Source organism: Pelodiscus sinensis, chromosome 20 (genome assembly GCF_049634645.1).
Source record: "Pelodiscus sinensis isolate JC-2024 chromosome 20, ASM4963464v1, whole genome shotgun sequence".
NCBI classification, from domain to species: Eukaryota; Metazoa; Chordata; order Testudines; family Trionychidae; genus Pelodiscus; species Pelodiscus sinensis.
Window position 1 is genome coordinate 24,349,691 of NC_134730.1, and position 20,612 is coordinate 24,370,302.

General features: G+C 45.8%; 1 protein-coding gene across 1 annotated transcript in view; it reads left to right on the forward strand.

The window, feature by feature from the left end:
- The first annotated feature begins 334 nt into the window (after positions 1 to 334).
- The window catches only part of KCNJ16 (potassium inwardly rectifying channel subfamily J member 16), a 47,506-nt gene continuing 27,228 nt past the window's right edge, over positions 335 to 20,612 (forward strand). The window contains exon 1 of the mRNA XM_014576576.3: positions 335 to 491. The gene's annotated coding sequence lies outside the window, so the exon portion shown is untranslated. The remainder of the gene's footprint in view (positions 492 to 20,612) is intronic.

Sequence of the window (20,612 nt, forward strand, 5' to 3'; positions counted from 1 at the left end):
ACGTAACCCACCCATCGAAAACAAGGTTAACAAACACTGGCATTCCACCTTCGCCTGGGAACAAAAGGATCTGTAAAAAAGACAACAGAAGAAAGTGGCTTAGTCCTATAATAGCAGGTCAGAAGATATTTGCCAACCAACCCTGCCTGTAAACATTTGAAATATCACTTCCATTGTGAGTGGTATTTCTTGTTGTGCTTCAGTGACCTTAGCATTCTGTAGCCAGTGTTTGAAGAGCAGACAGGGAAGTAACCAGGCATGCTGTAGAGTGGCTGTCACCTGTTTCTCAAGATGCCAGAGGCTAGGTAAGTAGATCCTCTGGGTTAGAGTGTAGGAGCAAACTGGGGTAAATGTTTAACCTGAGTCTTTGGAGTTTGTGGGCTTTTGCCTTTCTTTATTAACCCAGCATGTAGTTAACAGTTGCACAACTACTGGCATGCAGATACCAAAGAGGCACTTGATGTACCTTGCTTATGGAAGAGCGAACAAAGGTAAGATGGTTTATGTTTTATATTGCTATCATACCTACACATTGGAGAGACGTTTCAAGTTGGGCTGAGGACTTTTCCAAACAGGGCAGCCCAGCTTGTAGAAAACAATATCAATATTGTGTTAGGTAGAAACAGGAGAGCATTCAAGATTTCAGAATGAAGGAAAATTTTATATTGCTCTGATGATATTTTCTATGTTTTGGGCACGTTGGCCCAGGTAGTTTTTTAAGCCATGCCACAGTATTATGAGAAAGCTCTCACTTGCAAAGCAAAAGCGACAGCAAAAAATGCTGCTCAGAGTTGTGAATTTTTGTTCTTGGGATTGCGTGATTAGAGCTGGGAATTTTCGGACAATATTTTTTTTCCTAAAAATGCGAATCTGTTGAAACCCAAACTGATTACAAAACACCCGAATAAAAAGAAAATTGGTCTGAAAAGTTTCAATCTTGTCAAAGCATCCCACTGGACAGTTTTGAACCAGAATGTTTTGATTTGTTTTTCAGTCTAAATGACTTTTTCTTTCAGAATGTTCGCAAATTGACACTAGAAAAGTTTGAAAAGAAAAGGTGTGAAATGGAAACAGAGGATTTCAAAATTACTGAAACTTCTTCTGGACTCTCATTCCTCCCTTCCACCAGCTTTTGATTAATGAACATTTTCAAGGTTTTAACTTTTAATCCCAATTCGGACTGGGAACAATTTCAAAATGACAAATCTTCTCATAGCATGGGAAAATCACTTCTACCCAGCCCTGTGTGTGGTAGCATCTCACTAAACATCTTTTGGCTGCTTCGTTTTCATACAAATTCACTTTTTATCATTTTAGGATTTAAAGGGAGTCGTAACAATGAACTCCGTAAAATTCAGAATCATGAAAGTGGCTGCTTCTCCCCTATGTTCTATGGAAAATCATTATCCACGCACACATACATATATGTGATGTGTATATACATACTCCCCCCCCACACACGTATGCACAGATTTTTTCTGCTCCCATCTCCCTATACTCCAAACTGTACATCTCCCTGTATCTTCCTGTCTCACTATAGTTTTAATAGAGTGCCCCATTTAAAAAGATGGCCTTATTATTTCTGTTGTTTTAAGGTTGAAGGTTTTCATCAGCTCTTTAGAAGAGTTCAGTACAGCCTAATTATTCCACTCGCTCTCGATGACTGTGTCTTTCTTGCTTTTTATTCCCTTCTGTGTGGTTGTAGGTGTGGGGAGAGTGGTTCTTTGTGAGGGAAGCCAGGTGTTGTTGATTCACAATACACAAAGGATTCGAATGCTATTTTAGCCCAATGCACTAATGAGTTTGATCTTTAGCGCGGTACAAGCGTTCATTTTGTGTTGCCTGTGTATAGGGCAGTCCAGACCGAGTGCGAGGCGAAGAGAACTCACATGCTGTTTTCTGCCTTTTTGCTTGTTGAGGGGGTTGTAAACAGGGAAAGATTCAGAGGGATCTTTGCCAAAATCAAGTGCATCAAGAAAATTCAGGTAATAATCAAAATGCTGGAGCTTTGTTTAGTTTTTTTTTTCAATTTCTAATTAAATTAAACCTGAAATGGAGACTTTACCTATTCACGTGTCTCTAGATTCTATTGCCAATATTAGATAAGATCTGGTGCATTATTTATAATGATAATAATAATACAATAAAGTTGTTTGCAAACATTAATTAACCAATTCTTCCACTCAGAGTCACGTTGCGTAACTCTTTCTACCATGAATAGTACTGCTGGCTGAATGGGAATGGATTTTATGAATGGGGAAACTAAGGCACAAAGGCAGATTCAAATGTCGGGGTCAGAATCACACAGCCAGTCAGAGGCAAGCTGAGAACAGAACTCACCTCTAATTCTAACCATTAGAAAGTTTCCCATTCCTGATATACTGAACCTTGGAAGAGGGGTCAGGAAGGAATCTCCCATCCCCACATCTAACGATGCACGCGCAGGCACATGCTGCGTGATGAGGATGGTTTATCTTTTCTTTAAGCTACTGGACGCTGCTTGTGGGGGGGTTATGATCACGATTTATTCATCTGACGGCAGCACCCACAACTTTCTAAGCACAGTTGTCATGCATAGAAGAGATAGATTGCTGGTCTGACTCTAAGGCTAGCTCTAGACTACGGGGTGTTATCAGAAAAAGTGACGCAAATTGCACTCTGCAATTTGCGTAGCTTTTTCCAGTTGCTTTTGCGGAAGAGGCTTTCTGCGTCTAGATGGGGCCAAATGGTGGAAAACCCACCTCTTTCAGCAGAGCCCTTATGCCTCATGAAATAAGGTATACAGGTTCTCCCCAAAAGAGCGTGTTTGCTCTTCCACAAAAAAAGCGGAAGAGCAACTGTGTTCCTTGGACATCCCGCAAAAACCTCATAGTCTAGACATAGCCTAAGTTCCTACATTCTCAGCATCCAGAACCAGGGATCAGAGATGGTCTTTTTGTTCTGTTTGTGCAGCACCTGGCGCAGTACAGTCCTACTCCATGATGGGGGCTTCTAAGGGCTACAGTAATGTAAATATATAAAGAATGACTCGTAATTTGTCACTGCTTTGAGAACAGCGTAAGCAAAGGTTCACAAGCTTCTTATAAAATGCAGGTTGAACCTCTCTAGTCCGGCAACATCCGTGGTCCAGCATGATTTGAGTTAGCTGGATGCCCGATTATCACGGGTGTGGTCAAGTTTCCCACAATCTCATAATGTTTGTTTACAGACACCCAGTCCTGGCTCTCAGTGTTCTGTGCTGTTATCTATCTCTGATTTACCCCCAAATATCATCAAAAAGCCCAGTAAGCAGAGAGCAGCCCTATGCTGCTCAAAGTGGCTGGTTGCTTCATGTGCCTTTCTGCTCCACATGTTGGTGGCGGGGGGACAGAGGGAGGAGGAAGGCTTCACATGCTGCCCCCACCCCCAGCACAATCTTTCAGCTCCCCTTGGCAGAAAAAAAGTAGAACCCTTTGACCAAAATCTTGGCGTGCCCCCCATTAAAAATAATAACCCATCCCTGTGCTAGACAATATTGACCTCCTGGGATCTGGCAAATTCTCTGGTTTGGCACCAGTCAGATGCTGAGAGTGCTGGACTAGAGCGGTTCAGCCTATATAAACACACGACATTTCACTAAGCGCTATGATCCGTGAAGCTTCACCCTTTTTATAAATTACAGCGGAGGAACTATTTGCTCAGCTCTCACTCCTGTAAACATTGAAAATGTTACCATTTGTGCGGGAGGGGAGAAAAAAAATCATTCTGGTCTCTTCCCATTCACTGCCCCCCAGCTTAGGCACCCTGACCTGTTTTGCTGTGCTTACAAGATGGAAAGTACAATTGCTACGAACTCTAGGATCTGGTTTGGACTGGACAGAAAATTGCCCCGATCAATGCAAGGAATGTAGCCTAAGGAGAGGAAAATGGGGTTTCAGGCCAGGCCCTGGTGTGATTCCTGTTTGTAGTTTAGTTAGTAAGACTTGTCATGAGCATGGGGAGAAGATAATGTGCAGTTGCTATGGTGAATAATAGATGCTGAACTCACAATGCCATATAGGGCAGGATTTTGAGACTCTGCCATTGAATAGCATCGAAACAAGCGGGCGTACTTCAGGGTAGTAAGTATTAGCTGTACACAATCAGCATCTGGGCCTAGACAAAGAAAGACGTCAGCATCTGGCCCATAAAAAGAGAAAAATCGATGTGGAGTGATATTCATTTTTAAAGATGCTCATGGATTGCTCATATAATTTGCCTCTTCTTAGGCTGCTCACGAAATAAGTGTAAACGTACTTGCAGAGGTACAAACAGCAGCCTGGCACCTGTTGTAAAGTAGCTGAATTCGGATGTTGCAATCCTCCCAGAGGTTACAAAATCAAAACAGGTTCTCTGGAAGAGCGAGAGGCTTGGCAAGTGAACAAGGAACCTTCCATCTGTTTGAATATGCCCTAAGGCTAAAGTGCAGTATTATTTGTCAGGTGCTTGCTATCTGAGACGAGTCTGTGGAGCTCAGTCTATTTCCTGGTGACACTGTGCAAGCAGGCAGTCCTACAAAGCACCTGGCCGTGTGCTGGATTTAAGCAGGGATGCCTAGTACAGGCAGTCCCCGGGTTATGTACAAGATAGGGACTGTAGGTTTGTTCTTAAGTTGAATTTGTATGTAAGTCGGAACTGGTACATATTGTAGGGGAAACTCTAGCCAAACATTTCTCCAGAGCTCAGTTTTATTCTCCCACACCTCACTTCCCTCAGTCCTTTATTCTCAAGCTGAGGTGTCTGCTGAGAAAAGCCGCTCCGCGTCTCCCTGGTCTGCTGGGGGGAAGCAGCTAGTGTGGGGTTGCCTCACCCCGTTTGTAAGTAGGGATCCGATGTAAGTCAGATCCATGTAACCCGGAGACTGCCTGTACTAAAATACAAACAATGGGACATAGTGTAACACTGGCAAATTCCTGTCAGCTGCGGGCAGAATTGAACCTGGGACCGCTGAAGTGGAGGAAGCATGTCGTGTGCGTCAGACCTTTCCTGGACAAGCCCCCACTTGTAACACTGGCAGACCCCAGCCATCTGCTGGCAGAATCGAACATGGGGCCTCTTGAGCTTAGTGCACGAGTCTCTATTGCAGAAGCTAAAAGCAGCTGCCTTGGGGCTAAGGCTGTAGAGCAGACTTGTTGTTTTCTCCATAAGGTGTCTCAGTGCTAGTAGATGGGACGTGCCTCCACCCTCACCCCCAGCAGGTGTGTGGTTTACCGTAGCACATGCTTCCATGCTTTGCTGGGTGGAAGGCAGAGCAGAATGCTAAGGAAGAGATGGTCTATTCAGAATTTGAATTTCCTCACCTTTCCGTGTGTACTTTCTCTGGGGCAATGGAGAAACAATGGACGGGCCCCATAGGGAATTTTGCGCTGCTGCTGTCTGGACTTTCTAGGTCTGTGGGTAACAATTTACACTTGTGCATGTAGGCCATGTGCACACGAGGGAAATAGGAAAAAGAGTTCCCACTAATGCTAGCCCCAGATTGGCTTGACCAGTAGGAGCCATAGTATAGATAATAAGAACATAAGGCCGGCCACACTGGATCAGACCCAAGGTGCATCTAGCCCAGTGTTCTGTCTTCAAACTGGCCAATCTTGGATGCCCCAGAGGGAGTGAACAGAACAGGGAATCATGGAGTGATTCATCCCCTGGTGCCCATTCCCAGATTCTGACAAATTCAGGCTAAGGACACCACCTCTGCCCGTCTTGGCAAATAGCTCCCGTAACGTGTGGTCTTTTTCATACTGTGCAAGCGCCACTTACTCAGCAATAATCTAAAGTGCAAGGAGGGAGGATGGCATTCTCCGGCACCGTTAATTCATGTGTCAAGGGTCTCACACTTCACGTGCACCACCTCCTCTGATTTGGCTGGAGAGTCACATGCCGCAGTGGTAAAATATTAAAATAAAATAATACCTTCCCCTCCCATGTCTCGGTTTCTTTTACAGGAAATCGGTTGATGTTCAAATAAATGGCATTATATTCATTTTCATTTTTTTAAAGCTAGTCAATTCCGAAAGAGGATTTATCCAGTTTCTACAATGTGCTTAAGGACTTATAGCACATGATCAAATGCAGATTTATTAGAGGCATGAGGCCCTGGCATATGGCATCCTCTGGATAAAGCTGCTCAGGGCTTTTGCTCTGGTCAATGAGGATTTTTCATCGTAATCGTTATTCCTGGGTCCATATGTGGTCCTGCATTTTCCAGAGCTCGTTCTGTTTTATTACACAGAAGCAGCAGGGCTGACAGCCACCACAGGCCCCGGGATAAAGGAGGGTGGGGCATGATGCTGTACTTCAAAAGGAGCGGAGCCTCAGGCAGAAGGGGCGGGGCCTCTGGAAGAAGGGGAGGGCCCTTAGCCTGTCAGCCCTTAGCGCCTCCCAGTCTGCCGTGCGCTCCCCTCCCAGCTCTCAAAGCTGTGCAGAGCGACACTCCAGTGGCAATTCAATGGGGCCTGAAACTCTAGCCACCATTGCTGCAACAGAAGCCCTGTCAGTGGCCAGGAACTCCATGCCTTTTTGACTCTCCAGGCCTCAGGGCAACTGCCCCTTTTGTCCCTTCTCAGTGGGCCTGCACAGAAGGAGCAGCTGAGGCAGTGGGGAAGAATGATCTTATAGTGAAGTCACTGGGCGGTGGCTTTGGAGAGGTGAGCCCAAAACCGAATGCGCTAGCCATTTTGCAAAACATCGTTTTCATTGTTCGTCTGACCATTTCCACTGAAAGCATTTTATTGTTACGGAAAAAGCATTACAGAGAAAACATACTAAAAACAGCCAAAGGCTCTACACACCTGCTAAAAAGCTTACCGGGGTCAATGAATTCCAACCTTGGGGAGTGGTAGCTATCCATAAATCCCAACCGGGCTTTCCCTGTGTTACGAGTTCATAACAGTGTCAGATCAGAATCAGAACAACTAGGAATAGTTCAGACATTCCTTTATGCAGCTTGGGACATCGATCTTGCCCTTGTATGACAAGTGACCGGCAGACACGGGATCACTTAATTTGAAAAAGCTGGATTTTGTATCATTGGAGGTGGGGAATTTGCATTCACCTCCCCCTAGACTTTCCCCAGGGAAACCATTTAACACTTATGTTCCCAGGTTCCAGTCTTGTCTGGCACTTTGTTTAGCACAGTTCTTTGAACCCTCAGGTCTCACATCTGTCTCAGCTGCCCCCTTGAAAGGTTACATACAATCAGGACAATAATAAGACATAAATACCCATTCATATAATCAAGTATCAGAGGGGTAGCCGTGTTAGTCTGAATCTGCAAAAGCGGCGAGGAGTCCTGTGGCACCTTATAGACTAACTGAAGTGTAGGCGCATAAGCTTTCGTGGGCAAAGACCCACTTTGTTAGATGCCCACGAAAGCTTATGCGCCTACACTTCAGTTAGTCTATAAGGTGCCACAGGACTCCTCACCGCCATTCATATAATGCTACAGATCCCCCAAATACCTCAACTTAACTCAAGAACGCCTTCCAAGGATATGGCAGGAAATGGCCGTCTCTTTCACTCCCCCCCCAATGAATTGTGGGTAACTAGAATCCTTGGCTGGCATCATAACAAATCCCATTGACTTATTTCCTGGATGGGTTTATTCCCTGGATGGCATTTATGCCATGACCTTTTCAGATAAGACACATTCTAGTAGCAAGCCAGCATGCACCCTTCAGAAATCAGTACAGTGTGGCTTGAACAACCATCGTGTATCATTTCTGTCCATGGAATCTGTGAGGTAGCGCTCCCACATGCTCCTTCTTACTCCTGGTACTACAAAACCTTTGGCTGAGAATTGGAGAACTGCTCCTCCCACTCCAAGGTGGTTTCTAGAGAATGTGTGTGTGTGGGATCTGGAGAAAGGGGTAAGCAGTGAGGTGGTAAAGTTTGCGGATGATACCAAACTGTTTAGGATAGTCAAGACAGAAGCAGACTGTGAGGGACTCCAAAAAGATCTCACCAAACTGAGTGATTGGGCAACAAAATGGCAAATGAAATTTAATGTGGATAAGTGTAAAGTAATGCACATCGGGAAAAATCACCCCAACTATACGTACAGTATGATGGGGGCTAATTTGGCTACGACAAATCAGGAAAGAGATCTTGGAGTTATCCTGGATAGTTCTCTGAAAACTTCCACACAGTGTTCAGCGGCAGTCAAAAAGGCAAATAGGATGCTAGGAATTATTAAGAAAGGGATAGAAAATAAGACCCAGAATATCTTAGGCTGATATCATCGACGGAGCCATGTAGATGAGGGTTGTAGGCAAAGGGAAATGAAGCGGTGATTTAAATAATCGCCGCTTATTTTAAATTAAAATGGCTGCCACGCTGAGTCGATCAGCTGTTTGTCAGCTCAGCGCGCTAGTCTGGACGCTCCCCTGCCGACATCAAAGCCCTTTGTCGACAGCCCCGTTATTCCTCGTGGGATGAGGTTTACCGGGGCTGCCGACAAAGGGCTTTGATGTCGGCAGGGGAGCGTCCAGACTAGCGCGCTGAGCCGACAAACAGCTGATCAGCTGTTTGTCGGCTCAGCGCGGCAGCCATGTAAATTTAAATGAAGTGGCGAATATTTAAATCGCCGCTTCATTTCCCTTTGCCCAATAAACAAATCTACATGGCTCCGTCGACGGAGCCATGTAGTGTAGACGTACCCTTACTGCCCCTGTATAAAACTATGGTATGCCCACATCTTGAATACTGTGTACAGATGTGGTCTCCTCACCTCAAAAAAGATATTTTGGCCTTGGAAAGGGTTCAACTAAAATGATTAGGGGTTTGAAACGGTCCCATATGAAGAGAGGTTAAAGCGACTGGGACTTTTCAGTTTAGAAAAGAGGAGACTGAGGGGTGGTGAGTGGTGTGGAAAGGGCAGATAAAGATAAGTTATTTATTAGTTCCCATAATAGAAGAACTAGAGGACACCAAATGAAATTAATGGGTAGCAGGTTTAGAACTAATAAATGAAAGTTCTTCTTCACACAGCGTGTAGTCAATCTGTGGAACTCCTTGCCAGAGAAGGCTGTGAAGGCTAGGACTATAACAGAGTTTAAAGAGAAGCTAGATAATTTCATCAAAGACTATTAGCCATTGGGTAGAAGTGGTTTCCCTGGCCTCTGTTTGTCAGAGGCTGGAGAGGGATGGCAGGAGACAAATCGCTGATCATTGTCTTCAGTCCACCCTCTCTGTGGCACCTGGTGCTGGTCACTGTCGGCAGACAGGCTACTGGGCTAGATGGACCTTTGTTCTGACCCAGTACATCCGTTCTTATGTTCTTATGTGTGTCCCTGCTGCCCTGCAGGGATTGGCAGCATCTATGATGGGTTGAGGTTCTCCAAGCCCTCTCGAAGTATCACTAGCAGCAATGTTTTGGACCAATGGGAGAAACTAGATAGTGCTGTCTCCCTGTGAAGCAACTCTCAACTACTTTTAACAGCAGAAAGTTTAGATAAAAATAATTATTCAAACTTCTTCCACAGCCAGATTCCTTTCTCTGGCCCACCTGGAAATCCAGGTGGTTTAACTTTAGCTTCTCTAGAATGGGGAAAGGAAACCACTGTCGATCCCCACACCTCTAGGGTGGCCTTATGTTCTCCCCTGATGGTAGGTCAAAGTGAGCAGACTATAGTCCTTTGAATTCCCAGATTTTTCATCTGTTGTGTCTCCCCTCAGGAGGGTACTGATAGCGCTGTCTCCAATAATACAAAAGCCACTCAGGTAATACAATGGACACCAAAGACATGTCAGCTTCATTCAGTAAGTTCTCTCAAGGACATGAGGGAAGAGGGACCAAAGGGAAGCCATGAACTGAGTCCCATTGATCCTGAACACTCTCCCCTCTGTTGGTAATTGATTCAGCACTCATTCCGCCGCAGGGGCTGGATCAGCTTTTGGTCTTCTTGGGAAGAGTTGGTCTCCGGAGATGTCAGACAGTGAAGTTGGTGAAACCATTTTATACCAGAGCAAGACTGGGAAAGCTTTGGGGGCAACGAAGAATAGGAAAGCAAAACACGGATTACAGAGAGGCAACTCAGTTACAGTCTTCTGTCTAGTCTTCTGAATTGTCCATATTTACCTTGCAATAATGATCCTTGCTGGGTACACAGGCCTGGCTCGATAACACCTCTTCAAGGAGAGAGTATTGATATTTTGAACATAAGTTGTGGAAGGCACCACATATTTTTATGAGACTTCATTTGATAACCCCAATCAGTTTCCATCACTAAACAAACAGCGTTATATTCTTCTTATACTCTGAAACATAAAGCAAATAACACACAAAAGCAGCAAACCGCTGATAAGATTAAATCACAAGCTTTTTGAAAGCCATTCTAATCTACGGAGCACAGAATTTCAGCCCAGTGGTGCATGGTAGTGGCTTGTCAGAAGCACATGATCTTAAATTCCAAAATTATGCTCCCTTATCATTAAGGAGCTCAGTCTGTTTTCCATGGCTAGTTTTCATTTCACATGTTTAACTCATAGAGGTGTGTGTGTGAGAGAGTGAATGAGAGAGAGAGAGAGAGAGGCTTAGGTTACTTCTAAACTGCAGCGTTGTATCGGAAAAGGATAAGCAAATTGCAAACTTCAATTTGTGTCTCTTTTTCCGCTTTTTTTTCGGAAGAGGCTTTTCCAAAATTTGGCCCATCTGCACGGGGCCAAATTTTGGAAAAAACGCCTCTTTCAGAACATTTCTTATTCCTCTCACAGAAAGGAATACAGAGATGCCAAAAGAATGATCCTACTTTTTCAGAAACTGTTCCGAAAAAGCAGAGGCAGCAGAGCTTTTCTGGTATCCCGGAAAAACTCTGCAGTCTAGACATAGCCTTATATAACTGAAAAAACGTTTGTCCCATGTGATAAGCTCAGAGAACCACCTTTTTATAGTAAAGATTATATCTGTTTTAAAAAAAATCTTACTGTGTTCTGCATAATGCTACACTCTGTCAAACACAAAGACACAGAAGTTGCCAAATTAAAAGAAAGGCCTGGATTTCTCTTCCTCCAAAAGACTTCTCCATTAGAATTGAAGATACATTAGAAAAAATACAGCACTGTGTTCCTTTTCATGCCTTTCAGAAAGGATGTTCCTTCTGGCCACATGTGCATATATTCTAAACAAGCAGATGGACCTGGCATTGCTAGGGTCTTTAAATGAAGTGATTTTTGTTTAAATAAATGAAAAATATACATGCTTTAGTTTAATGATTGTATTTTTCAAACATAAAGGAAAATGAAGGCTGGAGTGATATTTTGGGGGTGAAAAGGGGGCAGAGGGTGAGTGGCTTAGGGCAGAGGGTTGGGAGGCATGGGGGGGACTCAGGGGTGAGGGGCTCATGGCAGGGGGAATGAGGTGGGGGGCTCAGGGAAGGGGGTGGAGTGTGGAAATCAAGGCAGGTGGGAAGTGCAAAGACTCAGGACACGGGGTTGGGAGGTGGTGGGGACTTACAGCAGCCACCAATGGTAGCAAGGGTCATACTGCTCCGGTGGTGGCTTCTCCCAGGGGGGCAGGCCAGCGCTCCCTGAACTGAGGGGCCGGGGCTGTGCGCCCCAATGGTGGCTCCTCCCGGGATGCAGCTGTTCTTGGGGGAGGGGGCTTTCTTGGGGCAGCGCCCCCTGATCCTACAGCCTGTTGAATGAGTGGCTGTCTGCGGGCTGGCCCTGGTCTCCATCTGCTCCCTTGCCTTCAGTTGATTTGGGGGTAGTGGTGCTGGTTTGGGGGGAGTGGTTCTGTAGTCTTATGGGGGGGGGATGCTCCAGGGGCTGGCCAGGCTCCAGGAGATGCCCCTGGACTCCATCATTGCCCCCCCTCACCCGCCATGGTCTGTAAGTTTTCTGGGGGGCACAGGCTCCTAGGGCTGCCCCCCCAACCAGTGTCCCCCTCAGGCTGTCTGGGGAGAAGAGCGGCTCCATGGGCTGACCCCAGCCTGCAGAGCCCCTCCCCCATGACCTGTAGGTTGTCTGGGGGGGGGGGGGTGAGGTTCTGGGGGGGGTGAGGTTCTGGGGGCTTCCCTCCCCCTCCAGCACCCTTCCCCCACAACCTGAAGATGCCAAGGGGAGCAGGATCCAAGTTTCAGGCAGGGGGGCTGCTTACTTGGTCTGGAGGGAGGCAAGATGGCAGAGCCCCAGTCTTACTGGTCACCCTGTTGGTGCTGCAGCTGCCCCCAGTGGCCACTTTCAGTATCGCGTCCATACTCTCTGTGTCCCTCCCTTTCTTATTGCTCTGCTCCCTGGCCCCTCCCATTGCATAGTGTGGAAAATAGTCCCATTCGTGACACTTCCCATTTTTCAGGCACAACCAAACCCTGGCTTTGTTTTAAGTTAGGTGAAAAGGAAGCCGTGTGCCAAATTTGGTGGTCCTAGTTCTTATGATTTAGGAAGAATTCTTGAATACACAGATGCACAGATATACATATAGAAGGACTCACAGTCAGACAGAAATACTCAAATAGATAGCTAGATAGATAGATAGATAGATAGATAGATAGATAGATAGATAGATAGATAGATAGATAGATAGATAATGGTAACTTTGGAGAAAATGGGGTTTATAGCTAGGTCTTAATTTTCAACTGGGCCTTAGCTGGACTATGGTTTTTTCGGGATAAATTTTGCTCATGAAAACGATCAACTCACATTTTTTTGTGGAGACAGGCACCTTGATATGCAACTTCTAATATTTCTCACTCTGATGAAGCAAAAAAAAAGCAAGCTCAGCTAATCATTTGCTGTCACCAAAAATTGTACAGAGAGAAATGGAGACTGCCTTAATACTTAGCTAAAAAATTGACCCCCAACATTCAAAGGAGCTTCAGCTATTTCCAGTCATCTACATACCAAGAAGAAATTAAGGTACCAAACTCAATGTACACTGAGTTTTGCTCGAAATGCAGGACTGGATCTTCAACTGACACTGTGTGTTCAACTTCATTCTCACTGTCTATGGTGAATCCCATTAGATAAAGGGGAAAAAACATAATGTTTTTATAACAAAGACATTTCTTAACTAATCCTAACAAGATGAAGAAAAAGGAAAAATATTGTGCTTTAATTTGCATAGAATCTTTCAACCATAACAAAAGATGTGGCTAGTTTGGCCTTGTTATCATTGTAATTTGGGGCATCTTCCTAATTTTTTCTGCAACGAGCTGCATTTGCTGCTAAGGCTAAAGATGATTAATTGAAGACCAGCTTTGCAAAAGCCATCCCTCAGCATATTTGTTTTCAGGTACAAAATCATATGAAACTTATATTTGGGAAAAAGTTTTTTTCCCCTCAGACTTAGAAGAAAGAGTGATTCCTGATTAGTATGAAGGAACAGCACAAAACAATCAAGAGCCTAACAAAATGGACTTCGGTTGTATGTTTAAGATTAAGGCTAAAGCAAGTGTGTCGTAAAACTAACAATCAGCAGTGTTAAAACTAGGAAGGGAAGCTTGCAGAATTTCCTCATTATCAGTTTGTTGTTTCATCTTCGAGGTCACGCTGTTCCAGGCGGCAAAGGACCTACATTTTCTGACAACTCAGTGCTATATTGGTCTTTGCTCAGGCAGTGCTTTTGTGGTGCTGAATGGATAGCGCCTACTCAAAAATAACAGCTAGGTCCCTCTCTTTATCTTAATGAAGTCCAGGACCTAGGAGCAAATGAACTTTGTGATTGGTAAACCACAAAGATTATTCAGCCTCTTAAACAGAATTAGAGGGATGAAAATAGAACACTGGTCTACTAGTAGCTCTCCTGATGTTCAGTTCGATCTTTCAGATGACATGTAAAACTGAGGTCCTGTGCCCAGGTGGGCAATACAGCTTCCAGGCATTTTTCTAAAAGCAAAGTGGTCAAAATGGTTGCAAGTCCATTTTCCCAGAGTCATAGAACACTAGAACTAGAAGGGACCTCGAGAGGTCACCAAGTCCAGTCCCTGCCCTCACGGCAGGACCAAGCACCATCTAGATGAGGGGTGGGCAATAATTTTTCAAGGGGGCTCCTTCAAAAGTTGTCAAAGTTGTCGAGGGTCATGCCAGACGGGATGGGGCCTTTAATAGAAATGAGTGAAAGGGCTCACATCACCCTGGTGGCTCCTAGGCAATGCACTAGCAATGGGGCCGGGTGCTATGAGACCTTTCAAGTGCTTCTATTTAAAGGGCTTGCGGGGAAGGCATGAGCACTTTAAATAGAAGCACTTGAAAGGGCTCGCACATCCCTGGCTCCCAAGCAATGCGTTAGAAGCTGTGCAGGCCAGATCAAAGAGCGAGGCGAGCTGGATCTGGCCCACTGACATCATCCCTGCTAGATGTCTGTCTAACCTGCTCTTCACTATCTCCCATGACGGGGATACCACAACCTCCCTGGGCAATTGATTCCAGGGTTTAACGACCCTGACAGGAAGTTTTTCCTAATGTCCAACCTAATCCTCCCTTGCTGCAATTTAAACCCATTGCTTCTTGTCCTATCCCCAGAGGGATTTTGGAAAACTACATTCTACTGACCTCAATTCCCATCACTCCATTTAGCAGAGTGTCATGTTAATTATTTATGTTATAGTTGTGCGTTAGGACATCAGTCCAGGATTGGCAACCCCCAATTGCTCACCATCTCACGAGCCTCCTACTCCTGCAGGGTGATCCCAGATATGGTTAAACTATCTGCCTCACTCCTAGTGGAAGGCAAAGTGAACACCATTTCTCTGCTAGATATTTGAAGCTATGTCTAGACTGCAAGCTTCTTTTGGAAGGAGCTTTTCCGGAAGAGATCTTCTGGAAAAGCTTATTTCAAAAGAGAGCATCCACATTGATTGGACGCTATTTCACATTTCAGTTGTCATTACTGTGGACCGAGTGGCCACCAGGGCACCTGTGCTTTTTCCTGGAGGCCTCTTCTTTCGAAAAAAAACCCACTCTCTTCTGCGTCCACACATGCCTGTTTCCAAAAAAGCTTTTTTGGAAAAAGGCATCTCCCTCATAGGGTGTGTCTAGACTACATGCCTCCTTCGACGGAGGCATGTAGATTAGCCAGATCGGAAGAGGGAAATGAAGCTGCGATTAAAATAATCGCGGCTTCATTTAAATTTAAATGGCTGCCCCGATCTGCCGATCAGCTGTTTGTCGGCAGATCGGGGGAGTCTGGACGCGATGCCCCGACAAAGAAGCCTTTCTTCATCGACACAGGTAAGCCTGGTTTCACGAGGCTTACCTGTGTCGATGAAGAAAGGCTTCTTTGTCGGGGCATCGCGTCCAGACTGCCCCGATCTGCCGACAAACAGCTGATCGGCAGATCGGGGCAGCCATTTAAATTTAAATGAAGCCGCGATTATTTTAATCGCGGCTTCATTTCCCTCTTCCGATCTGGCTAATCTACATGCCTCCGTCGAAGGAGGCATGTAGTCTAGACACACCCATAGAATGAGGTTTTCTGCCATTGGGAAACCCTCTCCGTTCTTTTGACTTTCTTATCAAAAGAATGCAATAGCAGTGTGGACGTAAGTATGGTTTTCCAGGAAAAACTCTGTGGTGTAGACATACCCTGAGAGAGGTTGAAACAAAAGACAGAACTATGTAGTCTGTCTGTCTATCTGTCTGCTTGCGGAAGAACTCCTCCTAAATGGTAAGAGCAAGGATCCACCCAAATTTGGTAGGCAACTTCCTCTGATCATCACTGGGGATTGCTTCTCAGAAAACCACATGGAAAAGAGACTCACCAGGCTGGTGAAAGGAGCTGGTTGGGGATATGCCCCACCCCCTCCATCTGGGACTCTCTTAGCCTTGAGTCTCACTTCCCAGGAACCTGGTAGGGTTGGCACAAGAGACTGAAGCTCCCACTCCCTGATTTGTAAGGGGACATTCCCCTTGCTCCCTGATGAACACCAGTAAAGTGCAGAGTTTGCTGCATTCATCACTCTGCAGGGGGCAGACAAACCTGGAGCTGCCTCGGCTCGGGGACATGCACCCCTCCCCCAGCTGTGCCCGCTGGAGCAGCAGCGCCCATGGAGAGGTGCTTCTCAGCTGGCCCCAAGCTGCTGTGATGAGAGAGAGATGGGGTTGTCCTCTCTTCCCGGGGCAGTCTGCACCCTGAACCCCCCTCCTCCCCAGCCCCACCCCAGAGCGATGATTGCAATGAAGCGACACAGAAATTAATTGAGTTAAGGACCTGAGCAACACCGGGTAAATCTATCAGTGGTTTATAGTTTAGACTATAAAGTTAGTAGCCAAGCTTTCAGATGAAAGGTGCTAAAGAATCGCACCGTCCTGTTATTAGGAATGGTCAGCCAGGCAAAATAATAGTTATAGGAGAAGGAGCTAGGTTTTCGCTAGTCCGGGTGTGAGCGTACATGAAGGGAAGGTGTAGGTCAGCCTGAGGATAAGGGCTTCTAGGGTATGTCTACACCGCAGTGTTATTCCAAAATAACATAGTCTGTGTCTACACACAAGCCGTTATTTTGACATAATGTCGAAATAATGGTGAGCTGGAGGACTTCTTACTCCTGTAATCCTCATGGTACGAGGAGTAAGGGAAGGCAGAGGAAGAGTGCTCTACTTCGAAATAAGGGCTGTGTAGACGCTCCCAAATTCGAAATAAGCTATTTCGACTGAAGCTACGCAACTAGTGTCGCTCAAGATGCGTCGTTTATTTTGAGTTTAGTCCTGCTGTGTAGAGGCACCCCTACTGATTAGCTCACCCTTCCTCCCCTCCAGCACGGGAGGGGCCTGAATGCAGCCCACTGATTGGCTACGCTGGTATATCTAACTCAGGAAGTTTTACAAAGAGCTGTCTGAGCAATCATGCCAACCACCTGCTTGCGTCCCCGACAGAGCTTCTTGTGCTGCGAACCCTACACCCCAGCTCCTGGCTCTAATTCACCCCTGGCTCCACTATTCATTGTCAGACCACAACTTGGCTACCGGCCCAGACTTTCTGACCAGTGTTCCCTGTACACTAAGCACTTGGCAGTGACACAGGAGAGATTCAGATGCCACCCAGCTGATTAGCATCATGCCCAAAGACAGCTGCATGGGTTCTTATTGGTGGTGCACATCTGCACTTTCCTTGGTGCACATAACAACATTTATTCTGCAAATGGATGGAAAAAATAGAGGGAGCATTGATCCTCTCATGGCTCCACCTTGCCTTCACTACTTATCTCCTGACTGCAATGTGGTAACTGATACAAGTAGACAGCGCCAAAATGCGAGTTAAGATACTTCGACTTCAGCTACGCAATCAACATCACAGAAGTTGCGTACGGTGACAGGGTCAGAACAGAAGTCTATAAAGAAGTACTGGAGGGGAGATCTACAAGCCTCAGACTGAGGAGATCCCTGTCCCCAGAGTAACAGGGAGGGGCTGGTTTGAACCAGCAGAGGCAATCGGGGCAATGGAGCATCTGGGTCCAGGCCTGCAGAGTCAGGCCAGCTTAGCTCAATTAGGACACCTGGGGGTAATTAAGAAAACCAGTTTGGACTGGCTATAAAAGAAGCTTTGCCTACAGTTATAGGGTGTGTGCAGCTGGGAGGAAGGAGGAGAGCGCTGCCGGGAGTAGGAGGAAAGGAGATCACAACTAGGAGGATGAACCGAACAGAAGGAAGGGGCTGAGGAAGGTGTGGGGAAGTAGCCCAGGAGTCTTGAAGCTGTCTTATAGCAGGTGTCATAGACTCATAGAGCTGGAAGAGACCTCAGGAGGTCATCAAGTCCAGCCCCCTACCCAAGGTAGGACCAATCTCAACAAAATCAACCCAGCCAGGGCTTTGTCAAGCCGAGACTTAAAAACCTCTAGGGATGGAGATTCCACCATCTCCCTAGGGTAGCCCATTCCAGTGCTTTCCCATCTGCCTAGGGAAATAGTTTTTCCTACTATCCAATCTAGACCTCCCCGACTGTAACTTGAGACCATTACTCCTTGTTCTGCCATCCGTCACTACTGAGAACAGCCTCTCTCCATCCTCTTTGGAGCCTCCCTTCAGGACATTGAAGGCTGCTATCCAATCCCCCCTCACTCTTCTCTTCTGCAGATTAAACAAACCCAAATCCCTCAGCTGCTCCTCACAGGTCATGTGCTCCAACTCCCTCATCATTTTGGTTGCCCTCTGCTGGACACTCTCCAATGCGTCCACATCCTTTCTATAGTGTGGGGCCAAGAACTGGACACGATACTCCAGATGTGGCCTCACCAGTGCCGAATAAAGGGGAATAATCACTTCTCTCCATCTGCTGGCAATGCTCTTCCTAATGCACCCTAATATGCCATTAGCCTTCTTGGGTACAAGGGCACACTGTTGACTCATCCACTGGAATCCCCAGGTCCTTTTCTGCAGAACTGCTATGTAGCCAGTTGGTCCGGAGCCTGCAAAGTGTCGGGGATTCCCTCGAGCAGCTACTGTCACGCGGCCCTGTGCTGGAACCCAGAGTAGAGAGTGGGCCCGGGTTCCCCCCAACACCCACCTTCCCATTTCCACTCGGGGGGAAGGGCTGTGGAGTTTTTTCTCTGTTTTACCGTACACTAGCCAATAATGAAAAGAGCTTGACAAACAGCAAATTAAAGCCCCAGGCATGGTGCCTAAAACTGCGGGCTGCTGTGAGCCTCTGAGGCAAGCAAATCTGCCAGGAAACACAGGCCCCACCGAGATGTCATAGGAGCTTTGTCACAGTATTTTAATTCGAACTTCTCCCCTAGTGTAGATCGGGGTGAGTGCCATCTGAGAGAGAACTGGAGAACTGTAAACTAAATATGCAGGGAGGGCAGTGAAAGGATGGTAGGGGTATTATGGGTTCAATAAGTAAATAAACTGCAAAGAAAAGTGCGCTTCCTAAGTGTTTTTGTCCTGGTCTGCTCCATGCTCTGCAAAGAGTGGATCTTAGGTAGATGGAGGAAAAGAAGACACCGGGAGCAAAAAATATATATATATTTTGATGAGAATGGCAGGTGTACAGATTAGAGACAGAGTGCACATGGAAAAAATTAGGTGGAAGATGAAATTTGGACTTGCCGTCATAGGCTGAGGAGTGCAGGTTTGAGGTGGCCCAGGGATGCAATAAGAATGGGAGAAAAATGAGCAGCAAGGAAAGCAAGGGAGGAAGAAGACGGCAAGAAAGAACATGCAAGACTGAGGATATAAGGGTAACACTATGTCAAGAGAAGTTGGATAAGAGAAGTATGAGAACTCTTAAGACCTACAAACTCATGCCCTGGACAAGAAGTGGGGAAAGACTGAGCACCTCAGAGACCATGTAAACGGGAGAAGGAGTCGAGAAGTGAAGTATTCCATAGAAACCACCTCCACAGCTGGCACTAGTCACGGAGTGTATTTGAAACGAATTACTTTCATAGTTATATTTAGGCTCAGACTATTAAGACTGCAGGCGGGAAAGTGGTGGATTCCAACTGCTTTGTTTGCAAAACTCACTTCAACTGTCTTTAAACTCTTTAAGGAATCGAGCATGTGCCCATTTTTAGTGTATGCTTTCTTTATAAATATGGAATGAGGCTATTAGGCTGCTTTGACCCTGGGTGTCCTTAGAAGAAGAATAGATGGGAATGCAACTCCCGCAGTATTCTTACATGCCAAATCAAAGTCCAGGTGCTGCGCAAGCCATTTCCTCTCTTCACTGTTTTATTTTTCCCAGGCCTATATTTCCCCCATGGGAAACTAGGAGAAATGTTAATTTCTTTTTTTTTCTTTTATTAAAGTAACAGCTCAAGCCATTTAAACAATCAAGCACATGTTCTTCTGCTGTCTGCACCTTCTGCTCTCCATAAATAGTGATGTGGGTAAAAAAAACGGTGGAGAAAAGTAAGGAAATGACATTAACCTTTTCCATCTGATAAATAAGGGCTCTATTCAGCTGCAATAATCCAACATCCTCCCCCAGAGATCCAGTTAATTGAATACCTAAGGGCACAGTTCATTTAAAATTATTTCCACGCTGGCCAGCAGATTTCTTGGTGGATTATTCAAGTCCAGGCATAGGTGCAGGAAATAAGGATGTCGGGGGGTGGGATGGGTCTGCAGCACCCCCTGGCTTGAAGTGGTTTCCATTATATACAGGCTTTCCAGTTTGGATCAACAGCTCTCAGCACCCCCATATAAAAACTGTTTTCAGCAACTTTGTTTTCAAAGAATTCCTGGCCAGATCCTCCCCTGCTGTAATTGCCATGGAGCAATCAACGGAGCTATGTCAGGATCTGGCCCTCTCAGTGAAAATCCGGTTGTATCAGGGTTGGCTGAGCAGCCGAACCTGTGATGAACTCAATGTATTTTCTCCTTTCCAATCTATATTAGAAATCAAGGCAGGCTGCAAACAAGTCACAACCTTTGGAGCCCTGTCTTGTGTCATGAGTCCTCCTGCACACGGGTGCGTTAAACGAGGGTTCATTATCGCACAACCTTGGAACTGGTCATGGCCAGTTCTTGGGTCGGGTAAGTTATCTAGTTCATCAACAGAAAGATATTCAAGCATTTGTGTTATCTCCCTTGGCATCTGAAGGAGGGAGGTTGATCACAATTCAGAATAGTTTTCTGATGGGAAAAATACAGGGAAAAAAATACACACGATGACAGGAATGGAAATAAAACCTTGAATAAACAGGAAGAGTAGGCTG